The sequence below is a fragment of the Schistocerca gregaria genome, chromosome 4, assembly GCF_023897955.1.
Source record: "Schistocerca gregaria isolate iqSchGreg1 chromosome 4, iqSchGreg1.2, whole genome shotgun sequence".
NCBI classification, from domain to species: domain Eukaryota; kingdom Metazoa; phylum Arthropoda; class Insecta; order Orthoptera; family Acrididae; genus Schistocerca; species Schistocerca gregaria.
The window spans coordinates 230,037,341-230,065,307 of NC_064923.1; positions in this window are offsets into that span (position 1 = coordinate 230,037,341).

The following is a 27,967-nucleotide window of genomic DNA, read 5'->3' on the forward strand; positions in this document are numbered from 1 at the left end:
GTCTACAGTTAGCATTAGTATTATTATTGGTATTTTCGCATCTTTGTCCATATGTAATGCTTCCTTGTCTTTGTTCGGCAGTAGCCCTCGACACATCCAAGCCTGCAGGGTCGAGCATTAACATGTCGACCTATGCCATGTCCAAACCTGTAGCTACCTCAGCTGCCATCTTATCAAGACCTGTACCGACCTCTGGACCTGTGGCAGCAACAACCTCCAGCATGTATGAACCTGTAGTGACCACATGGGATCCTGTAGCACACATAGCCCACTTGCTGGAGCAGGAGAAGCAGCTGTTGTTGTCTGTCCACTCATCGATTTGTGTGGTGAGGAGACGCAGTCTGGTCCCGACACAACGAACGCTGCTGGTGATCCTAAACAACAACAAGATGGAGGACAGTACTGGTCACCAACAAGTGATCCATCCCAACAGAACACCTGTGAGCTAGTGCAAGCACAGAGTGCAGATGCTGAGGACAAGAGAGCATCAAGTGCACCCATCCTTTTCAGTTCTACATACAATTTAACTCCCAGTGGAATGAAACATGTAAACATTAGTATAGAAGCACATCACGACTGGGGCTTGGGTGCAAAATAGAAATTGAAAATGCAATGAAGGGTGTTAAAGTGTCAGTTTATGAGTTCGATTGAGATGAAATATGTCGTGCAGAGCGCTACATCATTCAGCAGATGACTGCAGAATATTATCGCATTGGAGGGATTGAATCTTTGATTGCCGGGCATAGATTCTGCATATTATGATGTTGTAACTTCCCACAGGTGCATAGTGTACATGTCAGTAATTTAGAGCAGTACCTTTGTTTGCACATTAACATTGAACCAAAAGATAAATAGATAAAATGTGCATGAGTACAATGTGCATGAGTACTGTGAGGTATCCATTGGCTTGAGGGAAATACATGTGGCATTTGTTGCATATCAGAAACATTTGTTTGGGAAATGCCGTACAGGTGCGAAGAATGAGACAAAGAAGAAGTTGCAGCTGATGTATGATATTTAAATAAATAATGTTTGTATATATAATCTCAGACTGTGTTAGTATTTTATTTTACACTTCCCTCATTATAGTCTAAGCATTGCGCCTATTAATATCATTATTTTTCAATGCTACACCTATAATGATGCAGCAGCAGCAGATACACTCCTGGAAATTGAAATAAGAACACCGTGTCCCAGGAAGGGGAAACTTTATTGACACATTCCTGGGGTCAGATACATCACATGATCACACTGACAGAACCACAGGCACATAGACACAGGCAACAGAGCATGCACAATGTCAGCACTAGTACAGTGTATATCCACCTTTCGCAGCAATGCAGGCTGCTATTCTCCCATGGAGACGATCGTAGAGATGCTGGATGTAGTCCTGTGGAACGGCGTGCCATGCCATTTCCACCTGGCGCCTCAGTTGGACCAGCGTTCGTGCTGGACGTGCAGACCGCGTGAGACGACGCTTCATCCAGTCCCAAATATGCTCAATGGGGGACAGATCCGAAGATCTTGCTGGCCAGGGTAGTTGACTTACACCTTCTAGAGCACGTTGGGTGGCACGGGATACATGGGGACGTGCATTGTCCTGTTGGAACAGCAAGTTCCGTTGCCGGTCTAGGAATGGTAGAACGATGGGTTCGATGACGGTTTGGATGTACCGTGCACTATTCAGTGTCCCCTCGACGATCACCAGAGGTGTACGGCCAGTGTAGGAGACTGCTCCCCACACCATGATGCCGGTGTTGGCCCTGTGTGCCTCGGTCGTATGCAGTCCTGATTGTGGAGCTCACCTGCACGGCGCCAAACATGCATACGACCATCATTGGCGCCAAGGCAGAAGCGACTCTCATCGCTGAAGACGACACATCTCCATTCGTCCCTCCATTCACGACTGTCGCGACACCACTGGAGGCGGGCTGCACGATGTTGGGGCGTGAGCGGAAGACGGCCTAACGGTGTGCGGGACCGTAGACCAGCTTCATGGAGACGGTTGGGAATGGTCCTCGCCGATACCCCAGGAGCAACAGTGTCCCTAATTTGCTGGGAAGTGGCGGTGCGGTCCCCTACGGCACTGCGTAGGATCCTATGGTCTTGGCGTGCATCCGTGCGTTGCTGCGGTCCGGTCCCAGGTTGACGGGCACGTGCACCTTCCGCCGACCACTGGCGACAACATCGATGTACTGTGGAGACCTCACGCCCCACGTGTTGAGCAATTCGGCGGTACGTCCACCCGGCCTCCCGCATGCCCACTATACGCGCTCGCTCAAAGTCCGTCAACTGCACATACGGTTCACGTCCACCCTGTTGCGGCATGCTACCAGTGTTAAAGACTGCGATGGAGCTCCGTATGCCACGGCAAACTGGCTGACACTGACGGCGGCGGTGCACAAATGCTGCGCAGCTAGCGCCATTCGACGGCCAACACCGCGATTCCTGGTGTGTCCGCTGTGCCGTGCGTGTGATCATTGCTTGTACAGCCCTCTCGCAGTGTCCGGAGCAGGTATGGTGGGTCTGACACACCGGTGTCAATGTGTTCTTTTTTCCATTTCCAGGAGTGCAGTTACCCCAACATCGCCTCACCAGTCATTGACCAAATGAATGACAAGTTACTCTTCATGGGTAAAATATACATAGCTGATATCCATGTGTAGCCAATATAGCTCAGTTGGAGAAGTGATGGAGCTATAGTGGCTACACATACTATTACTGTCCCTTCAAGTGTATCTTTCTATGTATGCCAACTGCTTGTTAGTTCCTGCTGTAGTTAGTATCATGGCAGAGTAGGTGAAACATCCTCATCACATGGGCTTTGTTGTTGGTGATTGATCCTCTGAGGATGAAAAACAAGACCTGGAGAAGAAGAAGAACAGAATACACCTTCCTGATAATATACGAGCAATTATTGTAGGTCCATCGAATTGTGGCAAGACTAATGTCGTCAATGACGCTGCCAACACATGTACATGGAGTCCGATTAGAACATGTTGTGTATTCTCAAAAACACTGTTTCAGCCAAAGTACCAGCTGTTACAGGAGATATTGTGCGATGTAGGTGGTGCTACACACACGACATTCAGTGAAAGTGGTGATATCTCCCCATGTGAAAAAGCAAAGCCAAACACTGTCTTCATATTCGACGATGTTGCTGTGGAAAACCAAGAGCAAATTCGAAAATATTTCTGTTTTGGTCGTCATATGGGTGCTGATGTATTTTATCCAAGCCAAACATATTCCAGAATCCCGAAACAGTTGGTTAGCCTTCAAACAAGACAATCTGAATTGAAAACAAGTTTACCAGGCACATGAAGGAACAGACATGTTGTTCAATGATTTTGTAAAGATGTGTGCTGATTGCTGTGTATATAGCCTGGTAAGAGAGGTTAGTGAATCAGTATATGCTGCACCATGGACAGATGTGAGTGTGTGTCTAGCTCTCAACCTGAGGGAATGGGTGTACACAGACAGAACATTCACCTGTAAATGCATACGTAAATTCAGGCTATTATACATAATGTTGGAGGTATGTGCAAGGAACAAGAGGTGTATTACCAGACTCTTCTGAGAATGATCGATGTGGTAAATGAGCTAGTTAATGAAATTGGTAAGAAAGTAACCGACTTAACAGAAAAGGTCGAGGCTATTGAGGGGAAAATAGATGTACAGTTCCTTGTTGAGAAGGGAGAGCAGGTTCATAGTAAGAAGAAGAAGAAGAGTGGAAATATAAAGCCTCACGCTGTGGAGACGTCTGATTAGTATACACTGATATGTCAACAAAGCAGGATGTGATTCAAGTGCGGAAAGCAGTTTGAGAGAAATAACGGGTGCTAAGTTTAGGGCATATGCATTAACACCAGAGACCTTTAAGCCACTTACTGAATCTCTCAGGCGGTTTTCAACAAGAACAAAACCACATGATAACGATGGTGTTGCTATTGACGAATTCATTATCCATCACACCCCTGGTCAGAGAGATAGAACATTCAGTGTTACCAAGGGGAGACCATACATGTCAGGCATGCATCCTATAAATGTAACTGATGGTGCAATACAGATTGGTGATAGTCGGCTTGAGAGAACACCAAAAAACCTATAAATTATTCAGTTTATGATAGGGAAATGTACCGTGAAATACTGTATTTGACTGATGTACACAAGATCGCAAAAAGCCTGAGGAACGAGAAATATAAAATCATTATAAAACCAATACCTGATGTCGAAAACAACAGCAACAACAACAACAGCAGCAGTGGCGATGGTATTTATATTGAGCATAAAGCAGTGAACAATCGAATCCTGCAGTATGTATATTATGACGACCCAAACGAGCTAATGGATCGACTATGGCTGCTCATGGCATCAGCTGCTGTAGGTAACACAGTTCGTTCGAATGAGGCTGTTTCAATCATCTATGAGCTAGGAGAGAGAGGTATCATCGAATAAGTGTGGGGACAGTAGTTTGAGAACTGCACAAACCAGCATGCAAACCTACCCTTGTAGGCATGTTATGATTAAAGTTTTGGATGACTTATGGCAGGCTGATCTTGTAGATATGAGGGAATATACATATGAGAATAATGGATTCAAATTTATTTTAATGGTTACTGATAAATACTCCAAATTTTCCTGGGCATTACCTGTTAAAACAAAACTGGGTAAAAATGTTGTGAATGTGTTTGCTACAGACAGGAACGAATCAATGCCCAAACATCCTCCAAAATGATCACGGTGGAGAGTTTTACAATCGGTATTTCAAGACTGTGATGCAGCGGTATGGAACACATCGTTACTCAACATTCACTCACCTGAATCGAATCCGGGATCTCCTGCTTACATGGCAGACACTCTATCCTGAGCCACCGAGGGCAGAGATGATAGTGCGACTGCAGGGACTATCTGGCGCACGCCTCCCGCGAGACTCACATTCTCATCTTGTATGTCCACACACTACATTCGTAGTGTCCCACCCCAACACATTCATAACTCGTGGAAGACATTCTTCCAAGTCCCGTAAGCGTTCGGAGAATATGTGTGCATCTGCACAGAAGAAGAAGGTCATGGCCGGTATTGCCGGTATCGCCAGAACTACACTCCTGGAAATGGAAAAAAAGAACACATTGACACCGGTGTGTCAGACCCACCATACCTGCTCCGGACACTGCGAGAGTGCTGTACAAGCAATGATCACACTCTCGGCACAGCGGACACACCAGGAACCGCGGTGTTGGCCGTCGAATGGCGCTAGCTGTGCAGCATTTGTACACCGCCGCCATCAGTGTCAGCCAGTTTGCCGTGGCATACGGAGCTCCATCACAGTCTTTAACACTGGTAGCATGCCGCAACAGGGTGGACGTGAACCGTATGTGCAGTTGACGGACTTTGAGCGAGCGCGTATAGTGGGCATGCGGGAGGCCGGGTGGACGTACCGCCGAATTGCTCAACACGTGGGGCGTGAGGTCTCCACAGTACATCGATGTTATCGCCAGTGGTCGGCGGAAGGTGCACGTGCCCATCGACCTGGGACCGGACGGTAGCGACGCACGGATGCACGCCAAGACCGTAGGATCCTACGCAGTGCCGTAGGTGACCGCACTGCCACTTCCCAGCAAATGAGGGACACTGTTGCTCCTGGGGTATCGGCGAGGACCATTCGCAACCGTCTCCATGAAGCTGGGCTATGGTCCCGCACACCGTTAGCCCGTCTTCCGCTCACGCCCCCAACATCGTGCAGCCCGCCTCCAGTGGTGTTGCGACAGGCATGAATGGAGGGACGAATGGAGATGTGTCGTCTTCAGCGATGAGAGTCGCTTCTGCCTTGGTGCCAATGATGGTCGTATGTGTGTTTGGCGCCGTGCAGGTGAGCGCCACAATCAGGACTGCATACAACCGAGGCACACAGGGCCAACACCGGCATCATGGTGTGGGGAGCGATCTCCTACACTGGCCATACACCTCTGGTGATCGTCGAGGGGACACTGAATAGTGCACAGTACATCCAAACCGTCATCAAACCAATCGTTCTACCATTCCTAGACTGGCAACGGAACTTGCTGTTCCAACAGGACAATGCACGTCCCCATGTATCCCGTGCCACCCAACGTGCTCTAGAAGGTGTAAGTCAACTACCCTGGCCAGCAAGATCTCCGGGTCTGTCCCCCATTGAGCATGTTTGAGACTGGACGAAGCGTCGTCTCACGCGGTCTGCACGTCCAGCACGAATGCTGGTCCAACTGAGGCGCCAGGTGGAAATGGCATGGCAAGCCGTTCCACAGGACTACATCCAGCATCTCTACGATCGTCTCCATGGGAGAATAGCAGCCTGCATTGCTGCGAAAGGTGGATATACATTGTATTAGTGCCGACATTGTGCATGCTCTGTTGCCTGTGTCTATGTGCCTGTGGTTTTGTCAGTGTGATCATGTGATGTATCTAACCGCAGGAACGTGTCAATAAAGTTTCCCCTTCCTGGGACAATGAATTCACGGTGTTCTTATTTCAATTTCCAGGAGTGTATATTGAAGCATAGTAAAGAGAACTGCAGGCTGCTTATACCCCAAGGAGTTGCAGAAAAGCTCAGAACCAGATGTGTTTCTTGTGGAGAAAGTCACTAGACATTGGGGAAATAGAGCACTAGTCAATTGACTTGGTTTTCCTGCAGCACAAAACAGTTTGATTGATGCTAACGATTTTCTGTATAGTGGGGGTGCATATTCCACAACCACACTAGTAGCACAACATGCATGCTAGGAGATGCATTAGAGATGTGGTGGCATTCTAGACAAACTGCCAGTGGAATTACACATTCCTGGCTGTAACTACTGTGGACCTGAAACAAAGCTTCAGAAACGCTTGACATGAGGTGAGGAGGGGGTTAATCTGCTCGACAAAGCATGAATGGAATATGACATTGCATACGCTGCAAAAGTTGTCAAATTGCATGTAGGATTTTAGGTGATAAGGCTAAGGTGATATGGAGAAGAAGGGATATTGGCATAGGTCAATGCATCACATCATTTTCAGTTGACAAAACCATGTGTGGAAAAATTAAGTTGTGATTAGGTGTGATGAATTTCAAGGGACCTATGAACGCTGCACGTTGTGCACTAAACGAGAATAAGGAGAAGGGTGGTAAGTAGAGCTGCTTGAAGACCTGTATCCTGACAGCGATGTATGCAGCTAAAAATGCACTGAAGCAGAAAGGTGCAAGAAAAAGAAGAAGAAGAGGATTGGTTGAAGTGTATCTAGTTCTACCAATACCCAAGATGTTTGGTGGTTTTCTTCCATTCCTCCTCGCAGCCCTCTCCGCGCTCTTGGCGGTAGGTCCCTCCCTGGTGGTGCTGCAGCTATTGCTCGAACGGTCAAGAACGTAGAAAACTCCTGAGCGCAGTTAGAAGAGGCAAGAAGACATGGAAGCCACAGCCATCGGAAAAGGACTATACTTGAAACTTTACAGGAAAGGGCTTGTTCTGTTCATGAAAAAAAGCCTATTTGCAGTCTTACCACATCGACCACTCACAAATACTGATCTCCTTAAGTTTGTTAGGAAAAAATTGAACATTCCAAGATTCCGTGGTATGTTTATGCGGAATAGATTATCGAAGACTATACGGAAAACTGGTGAATGTGGTATTATGAATTTAGATGTTGCTGTAGGCCCCAGCAGCCACTGGGTGTCATATGTTATGAAAATTGTGGATACCGTCTACTATTCTGACTCATTTGCTGACCTGCATCCGCCAGAAGAATTACAATGATACTTCACTCACAAAAGACGTGTGTTCTACAATTTTTGGCGGTATCAGGACTTTAATACACACCTCTGCAGACATCTATGCCTCATGTTTCTCTTGACGTTCATAAAGAAGAAGAAGCAGGCTTTATAAATAAGAGCTTTAAATATTCCTTTATCAGTTGAGGTTCAGATGCAATGTCATACACTTTGAAGTTAAAAGAACGATCATCTGTGTTGCGTGCAAATTACTTCCCACCAATTGATATGAGCATTGGTTGGTTGGTTGGTTTGGGGAAGGAGACCAGACAGCAAGGTCATCGGTCTCATGGGATTAGGGAAGGATGAGGAAGGAAGTCGGCCGTGCCCTTTGAAAGCAACCATCCTGGCATTTGCCTGGAGCGATTTAGGGAAATCACGGAAAACCTAAATTGGATGGCCGGAGGCGGGATTGAACCGTCGTCCTCCCAAAGGCGAGTCCAGTGTCTAACCACTGCTCCACCTTGCCCAGTATATGAGCATTGGTGAATGGAGTATTGCATTGATTGGACTGGAGACGTACAACAGCATCCCAAATATCACCAAGACTAACAACAAAAACTGCATCTGGATATTAATGGTGAAAAAGACATTGTGGGTATAGCACTGGGTGCATACTATATCAACGATTTAAACGATGTCTTAAAACAGTCTGGAAAAGGTTTGAACTACATTCAAAATCAATACACTTAAATCTGAAATAAGGACTGTAAATGCAACGATTGACTTTAAGCAGAAAGGTTCAATAGGGCAGGGTTTTACAAAAAGGCAGGTTTTGAAGAAGGATGCTAGTAAATTTTACAAGTCAGATCAGACTGTGGATATACTGCCCATCAGCACAATCCAAGTCAAGTATAACATGGCAACAAACTCCCATTGCAACAGTCTGATTAATACTATTTATGGATTCTTCCCCTCAGTTGTAATGGGGTATAAGATTGTTGAGACTCCTGCCAATGCAATATACTTTCCAGTGACAGCTCAGACACTGGACTATTTGGAGCCGCATATTGTGGACCAGCATTATCAACCTGTTGACTTGCATGGTGAGGAAATCTTGTACAATTACATCTCAGGCAGGATGGGCATAGGGTATAAAACCAATGTACGCAATCCACAGCATATCACTTCACTGCCAAACTGCAAAGTGATAACATGTGCAAACCATGAGTTTCTTAAATTAGTTGACCTGAAATCTCACAGTGATGTCCTCACTCAGTATGACCAGCCCACAGAGTATGTTGACAAAATTATACGGCAGGAATAATTCTCGGATAAACCTTATGTTTCAACCACATTTAAGAAGAATGATGAAATTAGGATTGTCATCCAGCACCAAGACGCACTGACACTTCCATGCAAGAGTTTCATATATCTAGAGGGGTCATTCAAGAAAACCGACTGCAGCAATACAGTGGGATCAAAGCTTACATGTACTGATTTAGCATTCCTGTTCCAAGAGATCCGCTATGAACTCAATGGGTCTGTCATTGACCATACACATTAACCCTTAAAACATACATCTCTGTATCATCAGTGGATTTGCATAGCTTAGAAAATGCAGGATGGTTCATAGATGATCTGGAGGATAGAACAGTCACAGAGTACAAGCTATTTACAGCATGCATACCTCTAAAAATCCTTATTAGCTACTTTTAGGACTTGAGGCAGATTATTATGAATCCTATACAGGAACTCATTCTGGTATGGGGTGTGACAGATAATAACTCATACATTCAAGGAGCTCAGGAGGAGAATACAATCACAATCAGCAAGATAATATGGAAAATGCCTCACATCACTGTATCAGACGAAAACATTTGAAGGTTTTAAAAGTCCTGAATTCCAATACATTTCTATCACTGGCATTTCGCTTGTGGGAGGTTTTCTAGTACCCATTGTTACCGAGGAGACAAACATGGGCTATTAAAACCTCTTTGAACCTAGAGATACTTAGAGTCATCATACTTGGGTTTAGACTTAAAGGAGACGGAATATAGCAAACGATTCCACTGTGTTCGACACTGTAACTTAACAAATGCCAAAGTTTACCTGAATTCAGAATTCTAACCAGATAACATTTTACACCTGCAGTCGAATGAAAATGTGTACATCTAGCATATGACATGTATGCAAGATTTTGTGCTTCTGATTATGAAACTACTGGAGAAAAAGAGGACGGTGTCTACTCAGTCCACAGAAGTTCAAGGAGCTATCACTGATGATCGTAGTAGACTGCTTGAAAGAGGGTGAGATAATTAAGTCTGGATCTATAGATGTTCGAATTCAATTGAATCTTTGACAAATTTCTCAGAACACACTGCCACATAAGCTCTAGTCCTGCATGGCCGTGTCATCAACTACTGCCCGCTCACTGGTGTTGTGCAACGAGCTGTATAAATGAACAGGCGCTGCACCATACCTAGAGCATTTCACAATGGCATCTCGAGGCGTGAACATCATTGCAGGCGCTCAGGGTTTCTATCATGGTGAGCATAGACAGTTCATATTTAAAGATGTTGCATTTGTAGCTTACACAAAAGATGCAAGAATAATAGAGACATTCTAAGCAAAGAGTCCATCATCAGGGTCTTTCAAGTATGTGAAGTATGCTAAGACACAGAAGAGTATAAGATGGTTAACACATTTCTACCATGGAATTCACTGGGATGATCCTGGCATACCCTATGTTGTAACACCAATACCAATTATAAGTAGGTTATACTACGCAACTGTGTGGTTGTTCTTTACTAACGAAGGTCATTGAATTGTCAGAGTGAAAGCCGAAGTTTATATTTATTTTTATAGCTAAAGGATATTTAAAAATAATGGAATTTTATAATATATGTCTGCTCGTAAAAGAGAAATTGTACTTTGAATGCTCGTTCATGCTTAGCGAATTTGTATTGTGTAGTATTAAGGACACAGGGATCCACCTCCACTATGGAAGTGACTTGGCACACATTAAAAGGTGGTTTTGGCGGTCGATCTGGGCGGCTACTGGGTGAGCACACTAGGCAGTCAGTGGCTAGTCGTCGTACAATTAACAACATCCAGGGTGCCAAGTGAGGCATTTGGAAGCCAATTTATATTACAACTTGCCTCAGATGTGGATTCAGCTGTCGAATGGTGCTCTTGACATTATGAAATGGGTCTAAAATGAGAAAATTACATCGCCACGAAGAATTGGTAAAGAGTATTCAACTTCAAGAGCATGGAACCAGTTAGCTGCCGCATTGCTTGCTACCACTATTGCGCCACTGCTCCGCCAACTACAGGAACACATATGTGTATAATAGCATGGATCACTACATTTGTGTGAGTGTTTTTCTCAATAATAATTCAAGTACTATGAACCTGTGTTTGAACCCTGACATTATCCTAGTAATGAATCGATGCAGGATCCTATCTCAAGTGTGCAGAAATCCTGTTTCTAACCAAATGATAATTTGGTTTTGGTTTAAGTGTGCAAAAGATCAGCGCCAAAGTATGTACATGTTAATGTAAAAATACCTGCTTCACAGGTGATGAAAAAGACACATAATTTGAACTTATATGAAACGATATTTTGCATTGATTATAACCAGGAACTATTTTCTACAGTTAATTAAGCTTAGTGTTGTGTAAATTGCTGGAAAGGATACATTATTTCAAGTGGGGTTAGGTATCAATATTAGTGAATTGTAATTTCTTTACAAAATAGTCACAGAGTTTTCCTATAGAAAAAGTAACATTTTATGGGTCCCCACACTAATCTTTTCTCAAATTAAAATAGAATTGGGAATTTCATTGCTACTAAAAGAAATCTGTGACATTCTAATGATGAGAGTATAAAAAGTGTCTACATATGATTATTTAATTTCATTTGTGGAGTGAATATGTTAGCTAAATCAGGAATTCTTTTCATACCCAACTTCAGTCTAGTATGTACTGTGGTAAAATATCAGGGCAGAGTTGATTAACGATTGCTATTAACGGTTATTATGATGTGTCAAGTACCTTTGTCTTCCTGTGATCACTGATTTTTGCAAATGATAACTACTGCTATCCACTACTAGTTTGCCCTGTAGTCATGAGAATTCAGTGCACTATTTAAAGAGAGAATTAATGAAAATCACTTTTCCAGAATTATATTTAAAATCTTTGAATGTAATGTTTCATAATATTATGTCTAATTAGGCTGGTGACTGTTGGTTATTTCATTCATGGGAACTCCACTAATTTAATTGTCATTAAAGTAAAATCTGATAATCTTTTTATTACTTACCACTTATACAAAATTAATGTTCAATACCCTCTGCCCATTAGGTAGACACAGGGTCAAACAAACTTCAAATTTACTCCCAGAGGGTAACACTAATATGTGAGCACTACGTTATACTTGGCGCAAACTTGCAAAGATGTGTCATACGTGGCTTCCCTGTGACAAGACTAAAAGTTCCGTTACTAGGGAACACAAAGTATCATAATGTGATAACGTCACTTCAATTATTTGACGACACAGATACCATCATCTACTTGAAGGGGAAGGAGAAGATCTCATGTATCATTTCCAAGTAGATGGATTGGGAAGGATGGGCCAATTCCTTGACCACCGTGTTCTCCAGATATCACTCCCTGGGACTTTTTTAATGGAGGTATGTAAAAGATATCTTGTATCAAAGACAGATACGGGACATTGCTGACTTGAAGCAAAGGATTCATAATGCCATCGTCGCCATTGATGACACTATGCTACAGCGAATATGGCAAGATATCGAGTACCGTCTTGATGTACTTCGTGCAACTAAAGGCGCCCATGTAGAGGTCTGTTAAACATTGTCAAAAAACTTTTATAGACACTGATTACAATAAAAGAAATTTTGTAAAATATTTCAACAAATGCCGTTGTAATAAAATTTTGAAGTTGTAAAGGGACTTTATGGACACCCTCTATTAGTATTTAAGGCTTGTTCCTATTTGATGAGTGAATATATATATAGTATTCTCAGTCCAGCGACCTTTCTGAAATCCAAACTGTGATATGATAAGTAAATTGTTTGCACTTAAGTATGCGACTACTCTAGAGTCCTTTACTTTCTCGAATATTTTGGAAAAAGACGTCAGTAAGGAAATTGTCTTGACACTTCTGTCGTAAAGTAGTTTAATAACATCATATTTTAATCTGTCTGGAAAAAATTCCTGTGCCAGTGATGCATTACGTATATCACTGCCTCTGGGTTGTAAGGTGTCATACTATTTATGTCTATTAATTGTGCCTCCTGATCAGATAATCCATTACCAATTGGGTACACACTAATTGTTTTAACCTGAGAACTGACTATATAAATGTTATCAAACAGTGTCCTATTCTTGTGCTGCACACGAGCTGAAAATTGACTACTGAAACTGAACCGGAACACCCAAGCCGGCCGGAGTGGCCGTGCTGTTCTAGGCTCTACAGTCTGGGACCGAGCCACCGCTACAGTCGCAGATTCGAGTCCTGACTCGGGCATGGATGTGTGAGATGTCCTTAGGTTCGGTAGATTTAGGTAGTTCTAAGTTCTAGGGGACATTTGACCTCAGTAGTTAAGTCCCATAGTGCTCAGAGCAATTTTTGAAACACCCAAACAATAATTCTAGTGAAATTTTCCTGTCCGTATCTTTTAAGAATTCTGCATTGAAATCTCCACAAACTGCTGTTTCTTCTTGCTTGATAGGCAGCTCAGTAATGCATCTATACTGCTCATAAATAGCTGTAAGTTTCCTATGTGGGATCTGTATATTGTCACAATTGTTGTTGTTGTTGTGGTCTTCAGTCCTGAGACTGGTTTGATGCAGCTCTCCGTGCTACTCTATCCTGTGCAGGGTTCTTCATCTCCCAGTACCTGCTGCAACCTACATCCTTCTGAATCTGATTAGTGTATTCATCTCTTGGTCTCCCTCTACGATTTTTACCCTCCACACTGCCCTCCAATACTAAACTGGTGATCCCTTGATGCCTCAGAACATGTCCTACCAACCGATCCCTTCTTCGGGTCAAGTTGTGGCACAAAATTCTCTTCTCCCCAATCCTATTCAATACTTTCTCATTAGTTAAATGATCTATCCATCTAATCTTCAGCATTCTTCTGTAGCACCACATTTCGAAAGCTTCTATTCTCTTCTTGTCCAAACTATTTATCGTTCATGTTTCACTTCCATACATGGCTACACTCCATACAAACACTTTCAGAAAAGACTTCCTGACACTTAAATCTATACTCGATGTTAACAAATTTCTCTTCTTGAGAAACGCTATCCTTGCCATTGCCATTCTACATTTTATATCCTCTCTACTTTGACCATCATAAGATATTTTGCTCCGCAAATAGCAAAACTCCTTTACTACTTTAAGTGTCTCATTTCCTAATCTAATTCCCTCAGCATCATCCGACTTAATTCTACTACATTCTATTATCCTCGTTTTGCTTTTGTTGATGTTTATCTTATATACTTCTCTCAAGACACTGTCCATTCCATTCAACTGCTCTTCCAAGTCCTTTGCTGTCTCTGACAGAATTACAATGTCATCGGCGAACCTCAAAGTTTTTATTTCTTCTCTATGGATTTTAATACCTACTCCGAATTTTGCTTTTGTTTCCTTTACTGCTTGCCCAATATACAGATTGAATAACATCGGGAGAGGCTACAACCCTGTCGTACTCCCTTCCCAACCAATGCTTCCCTTTCATGTCCCTCGACTTTTATAACTGCCACCTGGTTTCTGTACAAATTGTAAATAGCCTTTCGCTTCCTGTATTTTACCCCTACCACCTTCAGAATTGGAGACAAAGTATTCCAGTCAACATTGTCAAAAACTTTCTCTAAGTCTACAAATGCTAGAAACGTAGGTTTGCCTTTCCTTAATCTTTCTTCTAAGATATGTCGTAAGGTCAGTATTGCCTCACGTGTTCCAGTACTTCTAGGGATCTTCCCCGAGGTCGGCTTCTACTAGTTTTTCCATTCGTCTGTAAAGAATTCGTGTTAGTATTTTGGAGCTGTGGCTTATTAAACTGATTGTTCGGTAATTTTCACATCTGTCAACACCTGCTATTTTTGGGATTGGAATTACTATATTCTTGTTGAAGTCTGAGGGCATTTTGCCTGTTTCATATATCTTGCTCACCAGATGGTAGAGTTTAGTCAGGACTGGCTCTCCGAAGGCCGTCAGTAGTTCCAATGGAATGTTGTCTACTCGAGGGGCCTTGTTTCGACTCAGGTCTTTCAGTGCTCTGTCAACTCTTCATGCAGTATCCTATCTCCCATTTCATCTTCATCTACATCCTCTTCCATTTCCATAATATTGTCCTCAAGTACATCGCCCTTGTATAGACCCTCTATATACTCCTTCCACCTTTCTGCTTTCCCTTCTTTGCTTAGAACTAGGTTTCCATCTGAGCTCTTGATGTTCATACAAGTGGTTCTCTTATCTCCAAAGGTCTCTTTAATTTTCCTGTAGGCAGTATGTATCTTACCCCTAGTGACATAGGTCTCTACATCCTTACATTTGTCCTATAGCCATCCCCGCTTAGCCATTTTGCACTTCCTGTCGATCTCATTTTTGAAACGTTTGTATTCCTTTTTGCCTGCTTCATTCATTGCATTTTTATATTTCCTCCTTTCATCAACTAAATTCAATATTTCTTCTGTTACCCAAGGATTTCTACTAGCCCTCGACTTTTTTACCTACTTGATCCTTTGCTGCCTTCACTACTTCATTCCTCAGAGCTACCCATTCTTCTTCTACTGCATTTCTTTCCCCCATTCCTGTCAATTGTTCCCTTATGCTCTCCCTGAAACTCTGTACAACCTCTGGTTCTTTCAGTTTATCCGGGTCCCATCTCCTTAAATTCCCACCTTTTTGCAGTTTGTTCAGTTTTAATCTACAGTTCATAACCAATAGATTGTGGTCTGCCCCTGGAAATGTCTTACAATTTAAAACCTGGTTCCTAAATCCCTGTCTTACCATTATATAATCTATCTGAAACCTGTCAGTATCTCCAGGCTTCTTCCATGTGTACAACCTTCTTTTATGATTCTTGAACCAAGTGTTAGCTATGATTAAGTTGTGCTCTGTGCAAAATTCTACCAGGTGGCTTCCTCTTTCATTTCTTAGCCCCAGCCCATATTCACCTACTACGTTTCCTTCTCTCCCTTTTCCTACTACCGAATTCTAGTCACCCATTACTATTAAATTTTCGTCACCCTTCACTATCTGAATAATTTCTTTTATTTCATCATACATTTATTCAATTTCTTCGTCATCTGCAGAGCTGGTTGGCATATAAACTTGTACTATTGTAGTAGGTGTGGGCTTCGTATCTATCTTGGCCACAATAATGCGTTCACTATGCTCTTTGTAGTAGCTTACCGGCATTCCTATTTTCCTATTCATTATTAAACCTACTCCTGCATTACCCCTATTTGATTTTGTGTTTATAACTCTGTTGTCACCTGACCAGAAGTCTTGTTCCTCCTACAACTGAACTTCACTAATTCTTACTATATCTAACTTTAACCTATCCATTTCCCTTTTTAAATTTTCTAACCTACCTTCCCGATTAAGGGATCTGACATTCCACACTTCGATCCATAGAACGCCAGTTTTCTTTCTCCTGATAACGACTTCTTCTTGAGTAGTCTCCGCCCAGAGATTCGAAAGGGGGACTATTTTACCTCCGGTATATTTTACCCAAGAGGACGCCATCATCATTTAATCATATAGTAAAGCTGCATGCCTTCGGGAAAAATTACGGCCGTAGTTTCCCCTTGCTTTCAGCCGTTTGCAGTACCAGCACAGCAAGGCCGTTTTGGTTATTGTTACAAGGCCAGATCAGTCAATCATCCAGACTGTTGCCCCTGCAACTACTGAAAAGGCTGCCGCCCCTCTTCAGGAACCACACGTTTGTCTGGCCTCTCAACAGATACTTCTCCGTTGCGAATGTACCTACGGTACGGATACCTGTATCGCTGAGGCACGCAAGCCTCCCCAGCAACGGCAAGGTCATTGTTACAATTATAAGAGAAGTTTTCTGCAGTAATGGCCAACAAACACATACTTCTAGGTTCTGACCAACAAAAAAACTATTTGTCTCAATATTTTTGACTTCGTGTCCAACTTTTTCTTCCTTTCTCCATATTAACTCTACACGAAAATGATGCTAGTCTATAATCGCTGACATTTAGCTTCTCCATACCTGTGGTTACATGGAGTTCAGAGACACAGAATAACTATCCCTTCAGAAGTTTCCATATCTTCTGGTCATACAATAACCTCATCTATGTTGTTTATCAATCCTCTAATGTTCTGATGAAACAAATTAATTTTATTTTCCTGGAAACTATTGCACATATTATGGTCTTATATTGCTCTGATTTCTTTCAATACTCTCTGTTTGTAACCTGACTGTAACCTAAAAAGGTGCCCATTCGATTCTAGTAATAACATGAATGTTGCCTTACGTGCTTATGGCCCCTCTTAAACTTTCTGCAAGGTGTTCAGCTAATTTTTCCTTCCCCCTCCTATTTAGGCGCAGGCCATGATTGGCGTATCCCCATCTCCTACACCGGAGCAATAGACAAGGCACATGATATGAGACTTTGAGTCAGTCAAAAGCAACTCACTCAGTTCTTTATTCAGACGCCTAACAGCCGTGTTAAACCAGGACTGGTCACGTCGCTGCAAATCTTCGTCGAACCCCTCACGAGTGTACTTTTCTTCTTCTACTTTCTCCAGATCATCTTTAACGCTATATTCTAAGTTTTCATTCAGGCTTTTTCCTTCTCCTCCTACAATAAGTACCTTATCCTCCCCATCAAAATCTCTACACAAGTCCCCAGCTCTTCCTGTAGCAAGTGGCGTACAGCTCTCCTGTGATTCTCGTCTCTCGCGCAGATTTGAGCGGCGATGGGGGTGCGCTTGACGATGGTGTCGTCGTTACCGCGACTTGAGTGGTGTCAGACGTAGCTTGAGGAATCATGGTATACAATAAAGAAGATTACAATTAGTATCTCATAAATGAAACATTTATTGCAGCAGAAGCTCAGATAGCACAAGAATTGTGTAGGAATTCCACCACAAGCCTTTCAAATCAGCTATCCCGCCTTTATTAAAACATGGAAGCTACTGAAAACGTAACAGTGTATTTCCTGATGAATCTGAAATGACTCCTTCTCAGTGTGTGTCTGCCATCCCGCGCACAATAGGGCTCTAATGTGTAGAACAATAATTCGACTTTAGTCTGGTTCGTAAATGCAGCTACATCTTTATTTGGAATAACTAGATAAATCCTAGAACAACTGTTAACAGAAGAGAAGCTATTTGCGATCGAGCATTGCTTTTAAGACAAAGCTGACCTATTAACAGGGTCACAATAATGAGTTAATGACTTCTAGGTAAAAAATTTTATTTTCCATTTTACTGTTTTACAACGTCTCACACCGCAATCCTATGCACATCGGATTTGTTTCAGAAGTCTTACAAAGACGCCACGTTGTGGCTACTGACTGATTCCTATAGGCGTGTGACTGCCACAACAGTTATTGCACGGCCGACATGTAAAACATCTGCAGACACGTGTTTCGATTTGAGTACAGGATGGAAGATTAATGATAGCTGTTCTTCGCGAAGTGTATGGTGTGACAGGATGACGCCTATTTCTACCCAAAACAGGGGTTACCATAAATACAGCTACGTCTTTACTTAGAACTAACTAGATACATGCTAGAACAGTTGTAAACAGAAGAGAAGCTATTTGCGATCGAGCAGTGTTTCTAAGACAACGCTTATTTATCAACGAATTGTTAGTAATAGACTCACGTTTGAAAGGCTTAACAGTGATTGCAATTAATTTATTGTGTCTACTATAGCGTCTTCAGTGAAATAATACGAAAAGGCTTAAATAACAATATTTATAAAGCAGAGACATTTAAAAATTGAAGAGTATACGTTTTTCTCATGTATCCGTATAATAAGAATTTCTCTGTGTAAGTTTGGAGGGCAAATAAATATTACAAAATGATCTAAAGAGACGACAAGATACGCTCTTTTGTTATTTTTTTTTTGTCGTCTTCACTTCTTCTCTTGTCTTGGTTGCGTGTAGACGGACATCTTGCGAGTGCTGGCAAATGTAAGCATATTTTTAATAATTAAGCGGATAATTTATTGATTTAATATTATTGTTCACTTTTAATTTGTAAGAGGTGATCCCGATTTCATGTCCGCATTCCTTTGAATTAACCTGCATTCGAGTAATTTACAGTTCAACAATAGCAGCGGTCGATGCAGCCAACGACACCATTACGTGGTGATCTACATCTACATCTACATTCATACTCCGCAAGCCACCCAACGGTGTGTGGCGGAGGGCACTTTACGTGCCACTGTCATTACCTCCCTTTTCTGTTGCAGTCGCGTATGGTTCGCGGAAAGAACGACTGTCAGAAAGCCTCCGTGCGCGCTCGGATCTCTCTAATTTTACATTCGTTATCTCCACGGGAGGTATAAGTAGGGGGAAGAAGTATATTCGATACCTCATCCAGAAACGCACCCTCTCGAAACCTGGCGAGCAAGCTACACCGCGATGCAGAGCGCCTCTCTTGCAGAGTCTGCCACTTGAGTTTGCTAAACATCTCCGTAACGCTATCACGGTTACCAAATAACCCTGTGACGAAACGCGCCGCTCTTCTTTGGATCTTCTCTATCTCCTCCGTCAACCCGATCTGGTACGGATCCCACACTGATGAGCAATACTCAAGTATAGGTCGAACGAGTGTGTTGTAAGCCACCTCCTTTGTTGATGGACTACATTTTCTAAGGACTCTCCCAATGAATCTCAACCTGGTACCCGCCTTACCAACAATTAATTTTATATGATCATTCCATTTCAAATCGTTCCGCACGCTTACTCCCAGATATTTAACAGAAGTAATTGGTACCAGTGTTTGTTCCGCTATCATATAATAATACAATAAAGGATCCTTCTTTCTATGTATTCGCAATACATTACATTTGTCTATGTTAAGGGTCAGTTGCCACTCCCTACACCAAGTGCCTATCCGCTGCAGATCTTCCTGCATTTCACTACAATTTTCTAATGCTGCAACTTCTCTGTATACTGCAGCATCATCCGCGAAAAGCCGCATGGAACTTCTGACACTATCTACTAGGTCATTTATATATATTGTGAAAAGCAATGGTCCCATAACACTCCCCTGTGGCACGCCAGAAGTTACTTTAACGTCTGTAGACGTCTCTCCATTGATAACAACATGCTGTGTTCTGTTTGCTAAAAACTCTTCAATCCAGCCACACAGCTGGTCTGATATTCCGTAGGCTCTTACTTTGTTTATCAGGCGACAGTGCGGAACTGTATTGAACGCCTTTCGGAAGTCTAGGAAAATAGCATCTACCTGGGAGCCTGTATCTAATAATTTCTGGGTCTCATGAACAAATAAAGCGAGTTGGATCTCACACGATCGCTGTTTCCGGAATCCATGTTGATTCCTACAGAGTAGATTCTGGGTTTCCAAAAACGACATGATACTCGAGCAAAAAACATGTTCTAAAATTCTACAACAGATCGACGTCAGAGATATAGGTCTATAGTTTTGCGCATCTGCTCGACGACCCTTTTTGAAGACTGGGACTTCCTGTGCTCTTTTCCAATCATTTGGAACCTTCCGTTCCTCTAGAGACTTGCGGTACACGGCTGTTACAAGGGGGGCAAGTTCTTTCGCGTACTCTGTGTAGAATCGAATTGGTATTCCGTCAGGTCCAGTGGACTTTCCTCTGTTGAGTGATTTCAGTTGCTTTTCTATTCCTCGGACACTTATTTCGATGTCAGCCATTTTTTCATTTGTGCGAAGATTTAGAGAAGGAACTGCAGTGCGTTCTTCCTCTGTGAAACAGCTTTGGAAAAAGGTGTTTAGTATTTCAGCTTTACGCGTGTCATCCTCTGTTTCAATGCCATCATCATCCCGGAGTACCTGGATATGCTGTTTCAAGCCACTTACTGATTTAACGTAAGACCAGAACTTCCTAGGATTTTCTGTCAAGTCGGTACATAGAATTTTACTTTCGAATTCACTGAACGCTTAATGCATAGCCATCCTTAACTTAACTTTGACATTGTTTAGGTTCTGTTTGTCTGAGAGGTTTTGGCTACGTTCGAACTTGGAGTGAAGCTCTCTTTGTTTCCGCAGTAGTTTCCTAACTTTGTTGTTGAACCACGGTGGGTTTTTCCCGTCCCTCACATTTTTACTCGGCATATACCTGTCTAAAACGCATTTTACAATTGCCTTAAACTTTTTCCATAAACACTCAACATTGTCAGTGTTGGAACAGAAATTTTCGTTTTGATCTGTTAGGTAGTCAGAAATCTGCCTTCTATTACAGATAAACCTTCCTCCCTTTTTTTTATATTCCTATTAACTTCCATATTCAGGGATGCTGCAACGGCCTTATGATCACTGATTCCCTGTTCTGCACTTACAGAGTCGAAAAGTTCGGGTCTGTTTGTTATGAGTAGGTCCAAGATGTTATCTCCATGAGTCGGTTCTCTGTTTAATTGCTCGAGGTAATTTTCGGATAGTACACTCAGTAAAATGTCACTCGATGCTCTGTCCCTACCACCCGTCCTAAACATCTGAGTATCCCAGTCTATATCTGGTAAATTGAAATTCCACCTAAGACTATAATATGCTGAGAAAATTTATGTGAAATGTATTCCAAATTTTCTCGCAGCTGTTCTGCCATTAATGCTGCTGAGTCGGAAGGTCGGTAAAATGAGCCAATTATTAACCTAGCTCAGTTGTTGAGTGTAACCTGCACCAATAATATTTCGCAGGAACTATCCACTTCTACTTCACTACAGGATAATCTACTACTAACAGCGACAAACACGCCACCACCGGTTGCATGCAATCTATCCTTTCCAAACACCGTCTGTGCCTTTGTAAAAATTTCGGCTGAATTTATCTCTGGCTTCAGCCAGCTTTCTGTACCTATAACGATTTCAGCTTCGGTGCTTTCTATCAGCGCTTGAAGTTCCGGTACTTTACCAATGCAGCTTCGACAGCTGCTTATAAAAATTAGTGGAAGCGAAAAACTCGCCCGCTAATAACATAATATACATTTTTCTCCACAGCCGCCCGACGTTGCAGAAAATACGTCGCTTTAAGATTCTTATTTTCAGTACGACAGCCGAAAGCCAGAGCCAGGATTCCGACTACGATGGAATGGTTAACGGAGGTAAGAAAAAATACTGTGGCGTGTGTGTGGGCCGCAATTGAAATTAATAACTAAAGATATTTTGCTTTAAACTGAACTAACTAGTAGAGGAAATTAATATGAAAAGTTTATTCCATTGTTCAATTTATATGTTCATGTTTTAAGATTCAGCGAGTCTAACGTTCATTAAGGTAAGAAATTATATTGTTAAAAAAAGAGGACTTCACAAAACATTTAATCCTAAATCAAAGTTGAATGAAATACCATTTTGATTAAGGCCCACCACGTGAGTCGGCAACAATCACCGCTGCCAATAAATTTCTGTAGTAAACAATAAATTAAATTACGACGGCTGACGGTGTGAGGCTACCATATTAGGGTGCCTAGGAAGCTGTTTTCTCGGATCGCTAGACAACAATTCAAGCAAATCGTATTAATGGAGTTCATTACCGTGAAGAAAATTGACAATACTTAACCTTGGCTATTCACAAAGATGTGCCAAGCAAATGGCGACATGCAAATAATCAATGTCCTTCGGTAAATAAAAGTTCAATGCAAGCAAAACAATACAGTTAAAGTCACTGCTATAGCGTTTGTATGACGGCTCGATGCTCTATTCACAAAGATGTGCCAAGCAAATGGCGACATGCAAATAATTAATGTCCTTCGGTAAATAAAAGTTCAATGCAAGCAAAACAATACAGTTAAGAAGTCACTGCTCTAGCGTTTGTATGACGGCTCGTCTTCCACTCCGGCCGCGACTAGGCGGTGCGGCGCTTATATTCTCTTCGTGTAGAGGCCGCTCCCGTCTTGGGGTCGTCCTAGAGAGGGATTCGTCAGCGCGCTATTGGCTGACGTATTCTCACAGCCCTCTCTGCTCTTCCGTTCTTGATCCTCGTGCCGGCGCTTGTCGTTACGCAGGATCATAATCATAAACATACTTATTACGTAATGTTGGCGAAGGTACATCAGATGAGGGGCGTTCTCAGCTCCGCAACTAATCGTGACATGGATGAGATTTTTACTATGCAGTGGGTGTGCACTGATGAGAACCTCCCTGGTAGATTAAAACTGTATTGTGGACCGACATTCGAACTCGGGACCTTTGCCTTTCGTGGGAAAGTGCTCTACGAACTGAGCTATCTGAGCACGATTTACGTTCCCCATCAATGCTCTACTTTCGCCAGTACCTCATCTCTGAGTCCCGATCTGGCACACAGTTTTTATCTGCCCGGAAGTTTCATATCAGTGCACACTCCGCTGCAGGACGAAAATCTTACTGTGGAAACATCCGCCAGGCTATGGCTAAGCCATATCTCAGCAGTATTCTTTCTTACAGGAGTGCTAGTTTTGTAAATTTAGCAAGTGTGCTTCTCAGAATTTCGGAGGGTAGGAGATGAGGTAATAGCCGAAATAAAACTGTGAATGCGGGTCGGGAGCTGTGCTTGGGGAGTTCAGTGCCGGCATGGTAGCTCAGTGTGTACAGTCATTGGGCTGGCTGCCTTCTGTAATAAAAAAAAAAAATAGTTTTCAACGATACACCTGAAAGGTAGTCATGTGACATAGGCCAAATATTGAGAACAATGCCGAACAAAATGAAGGGAAAAAAGTCGCTAGAGTACTTGTCCGCGAAGGACAAAGGTCCCGAGTTCGAGTCTCGGTCCAGCGCACAGTTTTAACCTTCCAGGAAGTTTCAGTGATGACTTAAATGAAATCGAGTGAAAATTACTTTATACGGAGAGTGAATGACTCCCCTCTACTACGAGTTAGTTTGATAAATATAGGTGCTTTCACGAACAAAGTGCACTGATAACATTTTATCAATGGTACGATATTACTTTTCGAAATATGAGCCCACTTTCTTCGTGTTACCAGATGCTACCATGCCTCCCTCCCCTATACAGCTTCTGACACAGCTCCAAGCATGTCCTTATGGGCTAAACGTGACTGTCTTGACACACATCGATCGGAATGTTTCATACTTTTGTATCATTTCACATTCTCTGTTTCATTGCTTCCACTGTCGGAACCTTTTCTTGTCTCGGCGGGGACACTGGCTGCTTTGGAGCCTCGTGCTGAGCCGGTTCTAGATCTACGAAGTTTCTTGGTATTGGCTTCAGTACAGCCATGTTACTCAATAACAAGAAAAGGAAGTACCTATGACTCATGAACTGACAGACATTCCGTTTCTGAAATACGCACTGGAACACTGCATAGCTGCTCCGTGTACCGGACATGATTGCCTGGAAATGAGCTGGCACCAGACACTCACAGTCATAGCTGTGGCGATACCTGTAAGACACCGCTAGCCCACGCCTCTCGCGGTGTGCGTTTAAACCCATTTAAATGACGCGCCAAGCGCGCGCCCAGCGGCTGTACGATTAATTAAATAATCGGCGTGCTAATCACAGTTGAAATCTCTGGTCCAGAGGGACGTGAAGAGGCTGTGGTCCAGAGAGAGAGTAGAGTCAGTCGAGTCTTGTGCAGTCTTAAGAGTCAGTCGAGCTAGAAAGTGTCTTGTGAAACGATCATTCTGTGGATAATATTAGTGTGATGATTTCTTTTATATGTGTTGTGTTGTCTTCTTCGATGAGTAAAAAAAAATACAGGTAAAATAAATTTTTGTGATGTCCATCAATAAGTTCATTCCAGTAAAAATAGAACCACTTCCCTTCACCTTTATTCACCCTTTTTTCTTTCTTTCCTTTCAACAAAACAAAAAACAAAAAATTACCACCCTCCCTTTTTTTTAAAATTCCGGACATCACACTGGCGACCGTGACAGGACGCCAATCTTCGGATTTTACTGGAATGAACTTAACAAGGGCAAATTAAAGTAAAATCATACGCGTAGTAATATTTATTGTCTTGTACCTTGGCTAAAAAATTGTAATTTTCTCTTTCATGCCCAATATGAAAACGAGAGCTAACGTTGTTTCAAGATTAACAAGATTTCTGCAAGCTTCAACGCAGCGCGGTGAGTAGTGCAAAAGCATTTGTTCTGCTATGCCATTGTCCAGCGTGCGCCTCCCGCCTATGCTAACTTTTATTCCCATTTCCCATGCCTTTCCCTAAACAAGAACCATACCCTTTGTCAATGGAATTTCTATTATTGTAACATTGAAATTCAACAGTAAGATATGCACAAGTCATTGTTATGAGTCAATCCTGTTTGTTACGTCATGTCACCACTTTCAGATTAGCTACGCGAATACGGTTGCAACCACAATAATAATTCAGACATTTTTGGAAATTCTATCAAGTAATAGTTATTACCGTCTAACTATTTAAATTTTATTTATCTTTTGTACTTTGCAAGCCATCGCCATTCTGGGTGTACTATTTGTATATTTCACGTTTGTTAATTATTGGCAAAAATGGAACAACAGCAACAGCAAACTGATAACGGTGATGCTACTGTATCATCAGCATCCCCTTTCCTAGGCTTTTCCAGCCCAGAATCTATGGAATTTACTGCAGGTGTATCACATCAAATAATACTAAGTAACGAAAGTAATTCATCAGGTGACACACCCAATAATCCTGACCCTATGGAAAACGATAGTAGACGTGTCCAACTAGGGATTTCCAACTCCGATCCTAATTTGCACAACTCTAGTGAAAGGAACAATGATCCAAACATTGATCCGAATCAGTACGGAATTTTAATACAACTTCTTACGCGAAGTATGGATAGCATCCTTAATGAAAGGTTTCATAAACTAGACACTAGATTTGATAAACAGGAGCAGAGTACAAAAGAATTAAACAGCAAACTCGATCAATTGTCTTCTGAGGTAACATCTACTCTGGAAAAACAGGCTAACCACATCTCAGAACTTAATTCAAAAACGACACAATTGACCGAAAGTTTCAACGAATTGTCATGTCGTGTAAACACTCACGAAAATTCCTTTGTTAAATATCAAACAGTGACAAATTCCGAAATGCAGTCATGTAAAACCAAGTTGGATCAGGTCACGAACGCTCAGGCTCAGGTCAATGATCTAGTTCAGAATTTCGTGCAAAATCAAACCACCTCACAAAATAAAATTTCGATGGATATCGAAGGTATTACTCAACAAGTTAGCGTAGTATGCTTACAACAATTAGAAATGAAAGAAAAAATTTCCCATTTGGAGGAAAAAACAGAATCGCTTTCTTTAGAATGTAATGCAAACATTGCAGAAAAATTAGTGCACGAATGTGGTATTTGCAACAAGCTCATTGAGCAAAGGGTAGAAACCGCTACAAAAGAGATTTTACACCAGGCCATGTCGCAGGTGCAAACCGAGACCAACACTTTAAAAAACCAAATTTCTCAGTTATTAACTCCCGATTCTAACGTAGTTACTGTTCCGCCTACAACCCCACTCACAACGAGTTCACCGCCTAATTTCACTGTGCAGTTTGTTCCACAGTCTAACAGCGAATCACTTGCGAGCGAAAAACATCAAACAGAGCCGCTCTCAGTGATCGCACAAAACAGTAATTCTCAACCACCCTTGTGCCATGAAGTTTCACCAGGGAACAATAGTTGAGGCCCTATAGTGCCTGCCGGTATTGTTGACGGTAACATGATTAAACATGCCTATTTTCCAACGTTCAGTTCCGATGATACCCAAGCGGTGCACCCGATTGTTTTTATTAGGTCTTTTGACGGAATGTTTCCGCACAACTGGTCAGATGCGGAAAAGATTTTTTTTGTAAGTAATCTGTTGAGGGGGCGAGCATCCAGATGGGGAGCTGAAATAAAAAGGCAAAATTTAACTTTCAAGCAATTTGAAGAGGCTTTTCTGCAGGAATTCTGGTCAGAACATGAGCAAAAACAACTTCGACGTGAAGTTCACAATCCCGAACCATACAACCCTCGTAAAGAAACTTTGCGTCAATATTTTGAAAGATACCTGGACAAAACACTTTATTGGTCAAAACCGGCCGATCTTGCCGGTGTGATTAACACCTTAAAAAGTCATTTACCCCTGCATTACCGGACACAATTAATTGGTGTTCCGGAAACTAACATCAAGAAATTTCTAGATTATTTGAATGAAGTAGACCTTGTGTTTAGAGGAGATTCAGGGAACACTCCACATATTTATAATGCTAATTCCAACTCTCGCCAAAACAATTGCCATAATTTCAATCAAAATGACAACAGCGGTAACATGTGGAATGCAAACCCGCTTTCTCAAAATCAGGGGCAAAAATCACAACAGCCCAACTTCACACAATATTCGCAGCAATCTTGCGATCTCCGATTCCAAAATTCCAACAATTACAACAGTTTTGGTAATGGTCAATTTTACCGAAAAAGTAATAGTAATGGCAACAGACGCAATGGTAGTTTCAACAACAATCAGTACTCCAGAGGCAACAACAACCGTAACCGAAACAACAACAATCAAAACAGACGTCAGGATGGAAGATACAACCCTGGTTATTTTGAGAGAAATTCGCCATATCAGCAGCATAATTCAAATTGTCAAAATTCTAGAGTCAGTTATCCACCCCCGCAGTGAGGAAACCCGAACTATACACCATACAACTACAATTATATGTTTCCGAATGCACGACACTTTGTACCAACAAACAATGCTAATAATCAGGACTGCGGTAATCAAACTCCACCGAATACCAAACATGTCCATGAACAAAGGATAAATATTATTGAGGTAAGTGATGACCAAAATGCGTCGCCTAATAACGCGACGGAAAACATGAGCAGACCGGCGTAAGCGCCCAACCCCCGGTAGAGAACGTGAGCACGGGCGCAAATAATCTTGCAAATTGTTTTTTGAGATTCCAAGACGGACACACTATGGAACATGACCTTCTTGCCGAGAATAATAAGTCTAGTAATAACGACAAAGTAAAGGTAACGGTTCAGGCAACTGCTCTTTTATCGTTAGAGAAGTCCATTGTAGAAGTGTTAT